At 43.9% G+C, this 12,333-nt stretch overlaps 1 protein-coding gene across 1 annotated transcript in view; it reads left to right on the top strand.

Annotated features, from left to right (window-relative positions):
* TMCO1 (transmembrane and coiled-coil domains 1) overlaps positions 1–12,333 on the top strand; it is a 203,032-nt gene that overhangs the window by 23,539 nt on the left and 167,160 nt on the right. The gene's annotated exons all lie outside the window — the stretch shown is intronic.

Below are 12,333 nucleotides of genomic sequence, written 5' to 3'. Positions count from 1 at the left end.
GTGTTTAACTGATTTATTTTTATTATCTTTGGATGTCCTGATTGCATCCACGGACTTGTGTGCGTTGTGCCTTGAGGCCCCTGAATTGATAGAATAATCCCCTCGCTCCTATTCCTTATGGCACTGTCTCCAGTGCTAACCTTTTTATCCACAAGTCATTATTTTGAGGTGATTTAGTCTAATTAGTTCAATGTAAGAAGAGAAAGACCTCAACAGAGGATAACACAGCTGTTCAGGACGGCAAAAAGTGTCCATAATGACCTGGAAGTGGGTAGGGACCCTTTTTTGTATGAGAAGGTGTAATGTTCCGACCTTGCACATTTTGCTCTGTGATCTTGGCAGAAAACCTGCTTGTACTTGCCTACCTTCCTCCACCTGTGGCATGCGTGTTCCAGGCTAGGCGTTGCAAGCTTTTCAAGGAATGCAAACCGTGGCGATGCCAAGTTATGTAAAGAGAATGAGATCCCAGGGTTGTTGGCAGGTCTCGCATGAACCTTGCTTCGCAGTACATTCCAGAGAATGTGGCTTGCGTTACGTGGTTGGAATACCCTGTTGTTGCTGTTTATAAAGTTGGAGACTGCACATTCTGTTAATAATTACACATATCGGAAGAGTTTAGGTGATCTTTGAGCGGAGCGTGTTTGTGATAAATTATGAGTTTGGGTGGGGAAATTCATTTTTTTCTTTTTTTTATACAAAAGGTTTTTTGCAAACATCCAAAGATAACGATGAGTAATTTGAATCACCGCAATTTACTTTGTCCTCCAGTCATGTTGTTGACTGTATGAGTCCCGTTTTGCCTCTCTGCTCCAGCATGGAACATGTAATGCAGTTGTTTTCTTTGTGTTCTGTGTGGGTGCCACTTGCAGCAATTAGTGATGACATTGAAAGACAAATCTGGCCTGCTCCCGTGTAAGGTAAAAATCACGTGTAGCTGTGATCTAGGGCAACAAAGTACTATGTTTTCCGAGATTATTGCAATCCTTCTTTATTGTGTATAGCCTGGGACGTGACATCAGCAGCTTGGTGGTGCATGACGATCTTTTGGGCAAGGGGTGTGCTTTACTTCTAGTACACACAATGTATGTGTGTATGCAGGGAGACTTCTGTGCTTGCCAGTTTAGGGGGCATCGTAAGGTGAAAACGTGTAATCGTTTCAATGCGTGGTGGTGCATGTCACATGCACCTCCACATTATGCATGAGTGTTGCAGGTGACGTTGCCATGCATGGAACGCTGAGATTCAACTTGCCAGTGTCCTGCATCGATGAGGTGCCGCAGATCCTTTATGCACTTTAGGGCATTCCTTATAGGTAGTTGCAACTGCAGTTGTCGCAGGGCAAGGAGTAGGAAGTACATTGTGCCACAGTCTTTGGGATTGTGTGATGCAAAACTCTTCACCAGGGCTCCAGTAAGAGAATCCAGTACAAGACAAGGGAATTTCAGTTCTCTAGTACTTCCAGCTTTAGGTTGGTGTCCTTGTTAAATCCTGTGCCTCCCACAGCACAGTCCTAATTAGTTTATCCTCTAGTGGGATATAGAAATGTATTCACAATGGATGCAATGTCCCTTGGTGTCCCCCCTCCCCCCCCCCCTTTCAGAACTTGTCTACAGTCCAGGAGAAATAATGCCTATCCTTCAAGCAGGTCTGTGCCTCAGCATGACTATACGACCGTTGGTGTACAAATGTATTTTTTAGCAACTTTTTTAAAGATCTACTGAAAACTGTGCATCTCAGCATAGTTTGTGAAGATTTTCGGATTTATTCGCCCATGTAAAAATAGTGACTCTTAAGTCAATTTGTTTAATATATATTTTTATTAACGCAAAAAATATTTTACTTCAAGAGATACTTTGCAAAAAAGTTAGCATTTTTCTCTCCTGTGAAGTCATTGCATATACAAAAAATCTAATCTTGCAGACAATAATTCAGTTTATGTTGTTCTGCATAGAATTGGGGTGTAAATATGTGGAGAATGCGAATGGCACACCATGGGTTATGTTTCTCTTGTCTGTGTTCTTCCACAGCAAAAATTGTCTTGCATTGCTTACAAAAAACTTTGAATGTTTACGAAAGGCAAAAATTAGCAACTCCTTCCTATTTGTGGAAAGAGCTGTAGAAATTGCAGAACGACTCTCGGGAAAGTACACAAAGAATTTCTCATCTGGACGGTTAAAGTCAGAAACGTGTTTTAACAGCTGCTGAAGGGAGTGTGCAGCCTTGTAAACACAGCTGCGAGATGGATGTCTCCATACTTTTCTGCTAGACATGGCTTGCGTTGTTTGTAACAGCTTATCCCCTTTGAGTAATAATTTCTCCATTTATCTGCAGACAAAGTCTGCAGTGGGAGACACTGGCAAAAAAAGGCTCAATCTCTTTCAGGCGATCAATATTTAAGGATTCCTCTTTGTCAATTAATTGTATTCCCCTGGAATTCAGAAGGCAACCTGAAACAGTCTATCTTACCATAAATTTAGTGATACTTGGAGCAAACTGTAGGACAGGTTAAGGTAAAGCCAAACTTGGGCTGTTCCGTGAATTGGCCGCCCTGGTCCTGAGACGCATCGCACAGATGTCCCTTTTCCTCGCGTTTAGTTTTCATGATATGCAGCAATTATTGCCACTTGTTAGTCCATCAGGAATCTTATGTGCTTGACCTTTTTCTTTCTCACTAAATGTTGTATAAATATACAACATACAGTGTCTGACTTGTATGGCATCCAATAAAGAATCTAGGTCACTCAGAAGAGAGGCAGTATCTTTTTTTAGATCGAGAATGGGCAGCACAGGTGCTGATCTGCAAGGAATGCTGGATTTGGGTATGGACTTAAAGATCCGCCAATTTTCTGCCCATTTATTTATTTATTTATTTATTTAAAAGGTTTTATAGAGCGCGAACAAGATCCTTGCGGATATCGGAGCACTTCACAATGAACAAAGTTGTTTATACATAATTAATAGCAAGACACAATATAGAGAACAGGCAAGGGATAAATAAAGTAATACAAAAAAGTCGTAAAGAACCGAAGCATGGGATCATAGTTGTTCCAAGAACATAAGTGGCACGTCTCGGTTGAAAAAGTTTCAGGGCCGGGTAGAGTGGTCAAGTAAATTTTGCCGTGAGAATCGCTTTTACTTCCTTTTTGAAAGATAGGATAGGAGAATTCGATCTGGTTTCAGGTGGAAGAGTATTCCAAATCCTAGGAGCCATCCCAGAGGAGGATCGTTTTTTTTTTTTTTTTTTTTTTTTTTTATTGAATATTTGAGGTTTCAGTAGTAGTTTAACTGCACCCCTAGAGGACCTTGAACCACCAAAGATTGTCAATTTCTGTGCAAGGTAAATGGGTGCCTTGTGGTGTTAGGGCTTATGTGTCATGCAAGCAATTTTTAGGCGAATTATTGCTTCAAACGGGAGCCAGTTCAAGGATTTTAGGTCAGGGGAGATGTGGGCACTTCTTTTCGAGCCAGTGATGAGTCTTGCTGCAGAGTTTATTGATGTTCTGAGGGGGGCTGTAGTCGCTTTTGGTAATCCGTATAAAGAGACACTACCATAATCCACACTGGGGATAACTAGCGCTTGTACAACCTGTTTTGAAGTCGTTGACTGGCAAGAATGGCTTTAACTTCCTTAGAATGTTTAACTGGAAGTTTGCTTCCTTTGTAGCGTTGCTAACGTGTTTCTGCTTGGTGAGATTGCTGTCCAGAGTTATTCCCAAGGATTTTGCTGAGTCCACAATAGTTGGTTGAACGTTGAGTGCAGTGAGATGTTGGATTACGTTTTGCATCAAAGGGATTTTAGCCGGGGGCTATAAGGAGGAATTCGGTCTTTAGAGAGTTCAGTTTGAGATGATTTTCTGCCAACCATGTTTGGGTGTTCTTGAGTGTGGAGTTAAGCTTTTTAATGTCTTCTAAGGTGTTAATATTTAGATACAGTTGTGTATCATCAGCGTACATATGATATTGCTCGTTAGCTGCTTGAAGAATTTCGGTGAGCTGCTCCATGAACAAGTTAAACCGTGTCGGGGAAAGTGAGGATCCTTGCGGGACACCCAGCCTTACTGGAACTAGGTTGGAAAGAGTGTTGGTGATCTTGAATTGTTGTGTTTCGGTTATGTAGAAAGGAGGTAAACCAGTTTAGCACTGGTCCTGAAAGACCCATCCTCAGTCTGAGCAGATCCAGCAAACTCTCGTATTTGACCATATCAAAAGCTGAAGATGGGTCCAGCAGGTTGAGTAGGCATGAACCATTCTGGTCCAGGATTTGAAGCGCATCATCAATAATGTGAGTCATGGCTGATTCCGTGCTGTGCCCTGCTCAAAGTGAACGATATGTTTTGTTAGTTGGTGGTCCACACATTTTTCAAGCATTTTGGCCAGGGTAGGGATATTGGATATAGGACGATAGTTGTTAAGATCCGTGGGGTCAGCTGTTGGATTCTATAGGATGGGTGAGACCTGACCGACTTTGAGGGTGTCCGGAATGCATCCTTGTTGGAGTGAACTGTTGATGATTTTGGTCCATAGCGGAAGCAGCCATGGGGTTAGGTCTTTAACAGCGTTAGCGGGGAGCGGATCGATGAGGTGGTTGGAAGGTTTCAAGGCATTTAGAATCTTACCCAAAGCCTCTTCGAGTAGGCGTCAAAGGACGACCAGGCGGCTCTGTTCTTCAGGACACACTTTGAAGGGACTTGTTGGTTGTGACAGGTGGGTTTGTGAATGTGGCACCGAATAAAGTAATCGGTCCTTAAGAGATCGTTCTCGATGTTGAGGGTCTTCTGAGTAAAGAAGGCGGAGAATTGTTCACAGTTGGGTTGCGATTGGACGGCGTCTTGTAACCATTGAGGTGCGTCCTTAGATTGAGTTTTGATTAGCTCAAATCGTTTTTTGGGCGATTTCTAGCTTGGTCTAGTTGGTGTTTGAAGAAGTCTGCTTTGGTGCGCTTAATCTTCTTGTAGTAGGTATTTCTCTTTTTCCTTAGTAATTTGAGGTGAATAGTTGACGGGACTGATCTCCAGTTGCGTTCAGCAACTCTGAGAGAGCGCCTGTCTTCGTTGAGTAGGCTATTGTACCAAGGTTTTGAGTCTTTAGTGGAGACTCTCTCGTTGAAGAGGGGCTACCTCATTGATTATTGCAGTCATCGAGTTGAGGTAGTGGTTGGTGAGATCATGCACTCCTGTGGTGCCAGCAGGTGGCAATAGAAGGTTGTAGCTTGAGCAAGGCAGTGTATTTGTGTTGAGTTGTTTCAAGTCTCTTTTCCAGGTCTTTGGTTTCGTGGCCCGAACTGAGTTAAATTTGACTTTTTCCTTGATAAAGAAGGTAATGATATGGTGATCAGACCAGTCGCAGGGTTGTATCGATTCCAGTTAATTGGCGTCAGTTTTGGAGATTATTAGATCCAGGGTTGAACCTTTCTTATGTGTAGGGCCATTGCAGGTTTGAGTCAGTTCTAGATCATCCAGGAAGCTTCTGAGGCAGTTGACAATTGTGTCGTTGTTGTCATTCCAGTGGAGATTGAAATCGCCGAGGAATATTTGGATTGTTGCCTACTGTTAGTTGAAATCATATCCATGAGTTGTTCCGAAAAAATTAGATTGTCACCTGGCGGATGATAGATGATGTGCAGTGAGCAAGCTTGTTTGCAGTTACTGCTAAGGTCTAGGCAGAAGTATTCGCAGGACGTGAAGACCGGGGATGTGGCTCTATTTACAGTGATGTCACTACGATGAATACAGGCTATACCTCCACCTATCTTACCGATTCTGTCTAATTTGATGTCGTATTTCGGGAGAACTAGAATGTCCATCAGTGGGGTGGAGGAATCAGTCCGGTTTCAGTTAACAATAGAAGGTCTAGTTCCTGTAAAATGATGAGCTCCGTTATGTCCGCAGCATGTCTGGCAGCTGATCTACAGTTTAGGAGTGTGCATTTAAGACTGGGAGTAAGGAGGGAGCAGGAGGGGTCTTGGGTGAGAGGGACGCTTCTAAGGTTGCTATCGACGATCCCTCTATTGTTATGTCTGGCTACTCTGAGTGGGTTGGGGTGGAGAGTAGGGATGGTCAACTGAGTTGCGGTAATGCAATTAGTGGGAGAGGGTTCGTAGGATTGAAGAAGAGATAGTATATCGCTCTTGGAGAACGGATTGACGGTTCGCTTAGGATGAAAACGTGTGTTGTGGAGGGGAACTGAATTCCGATGGGTGGAATGAGTTTAGGGGTGTTAGTTATGTGGTGTGATCGGTAGTTCAGGTTAAAGGCTCTTGAGGAAGAGTTAAGCCAAGGTTGGCTGGATATCAGATCCTTGAAAGATTGGAGTATCTTTTTAATATGGTGTAGAGCCAACATTATTTCCTCAAATCTAAGGTCGGGGTCCGTTATGACTGGGGTAGGAGGCTGTGTTCTGCATGTGGGTGGCTGCAGAGGTGCGGGTAAGGCTAATGTTGGAGGAAGTATTGTGTGAGAGGGTGGATGGGTGGTGGCTGTAGAGGTCTGAGTTGAGGGGGTGCCCGGTTCTAAGGTGGGTGGGGAGGGGGAAGTAGGAGGCGGGGGTGCTTGTCAGGTAGCGTATTATCGCGGTAGTGTGAGGACAAGACATGTGCCAACCTAAGACTTCGGAGGGGGTGGATGTTGAGGGGAGAGTACGTGTGATGAGAATCCATTATAGGGTAGCGGTGCTGGGACCGGCTGGATGTTGGAGGTGGTAGGTGGCTGAGTAGATGGGGTGGCCGGATGTAGTGTGGGAGTGATGAGGGTAGATGAGAGCAGAGGGAGCTCAGAAGATAATGTGTGATCATTAAGTTCCTGTGAAGTCAGGACATGTGGTAAGGCATGGCCTCGCAGGGGGAGGCTGAGACTGGGTGAGAGTTTGGAAGGAGTAGCAATATAGTGCAAGGAAGCCGAGACAAGAGAGATGTTAGGGTGGGGGTAGCTATCGTCTTGTAATGTAGGGGTTCAGTATCCGTTGATGGGACAAAAGCTGTATTGGGCGTGTCGGGAGATCGAATGTGCGGGACTGTTGGGGTATTGTGGGGTGTGAGGTTAGGGGGGGTCGTCTGGGTGTGGATAACGTAAGAGTCAGACACCAGAGGTGGACGGGGAGGACATGTCGGAAGGGGTTGGGGGTCTAAGATGTCAGACTGGTTGGGTGAGATGACTCCATGTGTGATGGTACTGGAAGGAGATTACAATTGGGAACACACATGAGGTTTGGACACTAGGTTTTTGATGGTAGGGAAGATGTTGTCCATGAGAGTGATTGCGGTCTGTGGCTTGGATAAGGATAATACCGTTATTGTAAATGGTGATGGTTGCTGTCGCCTGGAAGAGCTGGGAGGACGAAATATATAAACTAATGCCATGCGCGGTTTTCCTCGAAGAAGAGATCGAGAGTGAGGTGAGGAATGCTTTCCTCCATTGGGCTCTTCGTTTTGTATGGAGAATGAGGTCAGTGGTTGTAATCCCATTGTGTGTTGAGAAGTAAGGATCGGCAAAGAGTATTTCAGGGTGCCGTTTTATAAAATTTATGTTTGAATCATTTGGCTGTTTTTTTTGTGAGGTCGGAGGAGTAAATGTTGTAGGAGTGTGTGCCTGGAGGTTCCATTATAAGGGCCGCACAATAGGAGAGATGGTATAAGGAGAGATGTGAAGAGAGTGTGAGGCTTGTGGGGGAGCGTGGTATGAGGAGAGGGTGTGGGAAGAGGAGAGTTGGCGCGGAAGGGGGAGGGCAGTCACTGAGGAGGTGGTTGTGGGTAGGTAGTAGTGGGCAGGTTGGGGGGTGTGGGTAGAGTCACATGGGTCCGGGCTGCGGGATGTAGAGACAGTCACTGAGGAGGAGATTGTGGGTAGGAAGTAGCGGGCTGGGTGGCGTGGTAGCGACAGTCGCTGAGAAGGTGGTTGTGGGTAGATAATAGCGGGCTGGGTGGCGTGGTAGGCGTGGGCAGAAAAGCACCACTAGTGGGTACCGGATAGGTGAGGAGGCGAGCTTAAGGAGGATGGGAAAAGAAATTCTAATACATTTGGACCATACTATACAAATCTTCTGTTGTTCTGACAATCTTGTAGTAGTAAACCTGGCTAAAACAGGAATCTATGAAAATCAGGCTAAAACAGGAAACTAGGCGCTAAATTGCTTCTGAGGTTTATTAGATGGCTAGTTACGGTGTATACAGCAACATATGTGGGTGCTTGAAAAACATTGCCCCAACTAAGATGGCTGCTATGAAACCCCAAACTGTCGTGTAGTACTATACCTCTTTCACTGTCCCATGCTTCTCTGTTGCATAGTCCTCTGTCTATTTCTATTCACAAATCACAGAGATGTCTTAAGTAGATTTCTAAGTAAATGATGAACGAGTAGTCCGGTCTCTATTTTCATTGTTCGTCCATTTTGCGGGAGATATCGCGGTTCACCTATTGACAATATCCAGAATTTACTGATCCAGTAATACATCATGTAGATCGATGCAAATATAAATCTCTAGGTCTTGTTGGGAAATAGCGTTCACATTTGGGTAGGAAGCCCTGATGTTAGCAGATTCAGCCCATCTGCTCCAGCCTGTAAAATTAGGGATCCGCAACTCTCCCGCTGCTGTCTCAAGGCTCGCTGACTTCCCGGGGCAGTCTTTCACGTCAGCAGCTTTCTCACACACGACTCTCTCCCAGGCATCGGCCCCTTCCACGTGTGCCAGTGTGTGTGCCCTTCTCTGGTGGAAATGCGCTCTCGCTAACCCGCGGCAGTGGGAGGGCGGGGGCAGAGACGCGCCGGCCTACCTGACTTTCTGTCTATCCTCCGCCGTGTCGGAGAAACTGGTCCCTTCTCTGCGGCTGCCGGCCATTGCCTCCCTCTCGTGTAATCTGCTCCGGTGCCTGCAATCAGCCGGAAACTCTGGGGACTGCCGTGAAATTCCAGGCAGTTTGAAACTCCTCAGCTCCAAACAATCTGATATCCCGACCTCCTGATTGCTCCGCAACCGCCCTGCTGTAGAATTACACCCGTCCTAGGTGTGGGGGGAAGCGTCATGTAATTCGAGGCCAGCCGGAGACACCAGACGGTGACTCCAGCACATCGTAGAATTACTGCACATTGAAGTGTCCAGCATCAAGAGAAGGTTACCATCAGCTACAGTCCGGTGGGGGTCTTCTGTTGCTGCACTGCTGTCCTTGTCCTTAGGAGCCAGGTTTTGTCGACGCGCCAGATGGAGATGGATTCTCGGTAAGTAAATGTTCCAGTTACTATTGGGGTAGTTTTCTATGTTTCAGATCAATGGGATGGACTGATGGGGCTAAAATCCGGGGTATTTTGATAAAGAGATCCCGTAGCTGGAGGAGCTCTCCTAGTGAGCTCCTCTCCCATCTGCCATCTTTTCATTTGACTCCTGTTACTGTCCTTTCTAAATCGTTGCTTTTGATTCATGAATAGGCTTAGTATTCCATCCTTCGTACCGCCATATTTGCATTTGTATCCTCCCACGAGGACTGGATTTTTTTCTTGTGTTACACGGTCTGTTTTATCTACAGTCTGTGAGCACTATTTTCTTTAATGATTTTTCCATATTCCACCCACAACATGCTTTCCTACAACTCAGCACGCCCACCTACTTTTATATGTTTGTTAGTAATGTCGGCCGGTCTGCTTTAACTATAGCGGTCGTACTTCTTTATTTTATTTGCCTACAGCGTCCACGCATGGAACCTTCTTGTGTTAATTTTTGGGTGAAAGCACCCCATACCGTGCTTTCACTTTAATGGTGGCCCGCCCCTTTCTTTAGACTCTGCTGCCATATTCAGCTTACAGCGAGCTGCGTTTAAAGAAAGGGGTGCGGACGCCATGAAAATGAAGGCACCGCATGGGTGCTTTTACAAAAAAAAATTGAACTTCACAAATATATAATATATATATATATATATATATATATATATATATATATATATATATATATATATATATATATATAATTACCTACTGGCGGTCGCCAGTAGGTATATATAGTTAGGATTTTTTCTCTATGGGTTTTTTGAAAATTTTATGTCTAATAACTTTGGCGTTTGTGGACGGAATTGGCTGAAATTTTCAGGAAAATGGCACATTTTGTTTCTGAGCAGCCCCTGAAAATTGGGGGGGGTTCGTCCAGGGGGGGTCGAGAAAAAAGGGGGGTCCCAAAACGTGTTTTTAACATTGAGTTTTCCATAGGGCGGTTGGCCTCACTTTTAGCCCGAACGGCTGAATGGATTTGCACGAAACTTGGCAAAATTGTAGGGACTGGTAGCCCGATGTGCCTTTTGTAGGTCTCAATATATGTGCTCCAGTGGATTTTGAGAAATTAACGTTTAAAAAAAGATATATATCTGTAACAGCGGACCGGGCAGCGCTCCAGTTCGCGTACTTTTCGCGCAACGGAGCTTTGTGAAGCGAAGCTGATTGGTTCTCCGGCGTCTGTCAACATTCCAAACAGTCCGTAGCGGCCGCCATCTTGTCTCTCGGTAGGATCGAGAGACAAGAGGAGGCGAAAGGGAAGGGGCAAATGACGATAAGGGGGCATAGTAGATCCTCCCTGACCTCTTAGGTTTGATGTACCATTTTGCCAAATTTGGTGTAATTCCGTTCAGCCATTCAGGCTGTAGACGTATCTAAATGTCAATAATCGAACGGCTGAATGGATTTGCACGAAACTTGGCAAAATATTAGGGACTGGTAGCCCGATGTGCCTTTGCTAGGTCTCAATATATGTGCTCCAGTGGATTTTGAGAAATTAACGTTCAAAAAAAGATATATATCTGTAACAGCGCTCCGCTTCGCGTACTTTTCGCGTTACGGAGCTTTGCGAAGCTGATTGGTTCTCCGGCGTCTGTCAACATTCCAAACAGTCTGTAGCGGCCGCCATCTTGTCTCTCGGTAGGATCGAGAGACAAGAGGAGGCCAAAGCGAAGGGGGAAATGACCATAAGGGGGCATAGTAGATCCTTCCTGACCTCTTAGGTTTGATGTACCATTTTGCCAAGTTTGGTGTAATTCCGTTCAGCCATTCAGGCTGTAGACGTATGTAAATGTCCTATGGAAAATTGCATGGGGAAAACACATTTGAAAGTGTTGAAATTTAGAACCAATTAAAATGTTACTTTGGTTTTGTATTTGTGTGTGATGAAAGTTAATTGGTTATGTATATATGTCAAATGAGAGGAAACCACAGCCATTTTGTGATACTACTGTCTGAGGTACATTTGTGAGGAATTTTTGGTGGTGAATTTCTGGTGTTTGATTTACACAGTACTAACACTTCTCCTACTTTTAAAAAGGTGAGTTGTTAATTTGTAAGGGGAACTATGTTGTACACTTGAAGATAATTTGAAAAATGTTTTCTGTTATTTATTTGCAGTCCTTTCTGTTATACTAAATACTTGATAAAGTTAGTTTTATATTATGTATTACTAAAAACGATAAATGAAAGTGATTATTTTTTTCTGCAATTTACAGCAAGCAATTTCAAAATAAAATGGCTCACAATGAAGAGACCGTGGCAATTTCTTTTGAATTGTCCACTACATTGATTGAAATTGAGAGCACCAATAATGAAATATTGTCACAAGGAGGAGATGACTTGAATGATTCCACTACATTGATTGAAATTGACAGCACCAATAATGAAATATTGTCACAAGGAGGAGATGACTTGAATGATTTTTTTGATCAATCTGTTGATGGCGAATTTATCGAATGTTTGGAGACCATAGAGTTACAAGAATCATCATTGCAGACTTTTCATGAGGAAATTGCTGATGAGGACATGTTACTAGTTCTTTCAAATTTAGAAAATTCTGAAGAATAAATTTATATTTAGAAATCAAAAATTGTTTGAGACATTATTCATTTTTAATTTATGAGGTTGTAGCGAAGTGATTGTAGTATAAAATGAGACTTATAGTATAGAGTGCAACATTTTTATGTTACATGGTAAGTTTACTCATATTTACTTCCCTTCTGCCACTATATTATCTCCAATGTGTATTTGACATCTCTTCTTCATCTCCGGCCTCCTTTCTCTCACTGTGTGTCTCCGATGCATCTTATCGCTGCTATTTTGTGTAATTACAGAAGAGAGTAAAATAAAATAGTTCGTAACGTGAAAAGGGGGCAAAGTAGAGTACCCCTCACCCCGTAGGCCTTTTCAGGCGGTCCCAAAAGGATCAGTTTCTGCTTTCCTGAGAGATTATGGTATGAGTTCCATATACCACAATAATTTGCATTACAACATGCAAGATATCTATCTCCTATTACCAACTTTTGGAGATATTCGCGCTAAATATCTCAAAAAAGTTATACCTGCCCTGAGCAGTTCTTAGCC

This window comes from Lissotriton helveticus, chromosome 1_1 (genome assembly GCF_964261635.1).
Source record: "Lissotriton helveticus chromosome 1_1, aLisHel1.1, whole genome shotgun sequence".
In the NCBI taxonomy this organism is placed as follows: domain Eukaryota; kingdom Metazoa; phylum Chordata; class Amphibia; order Caudata; family Salamandridae; genus Lissotriton; species Lissotriton helveticus.
The sequence above is the reverse complement of the archived record's forward strand: the minus strand, read 5'-3'. Positions and strand labels throughout refer to the sequence as shown.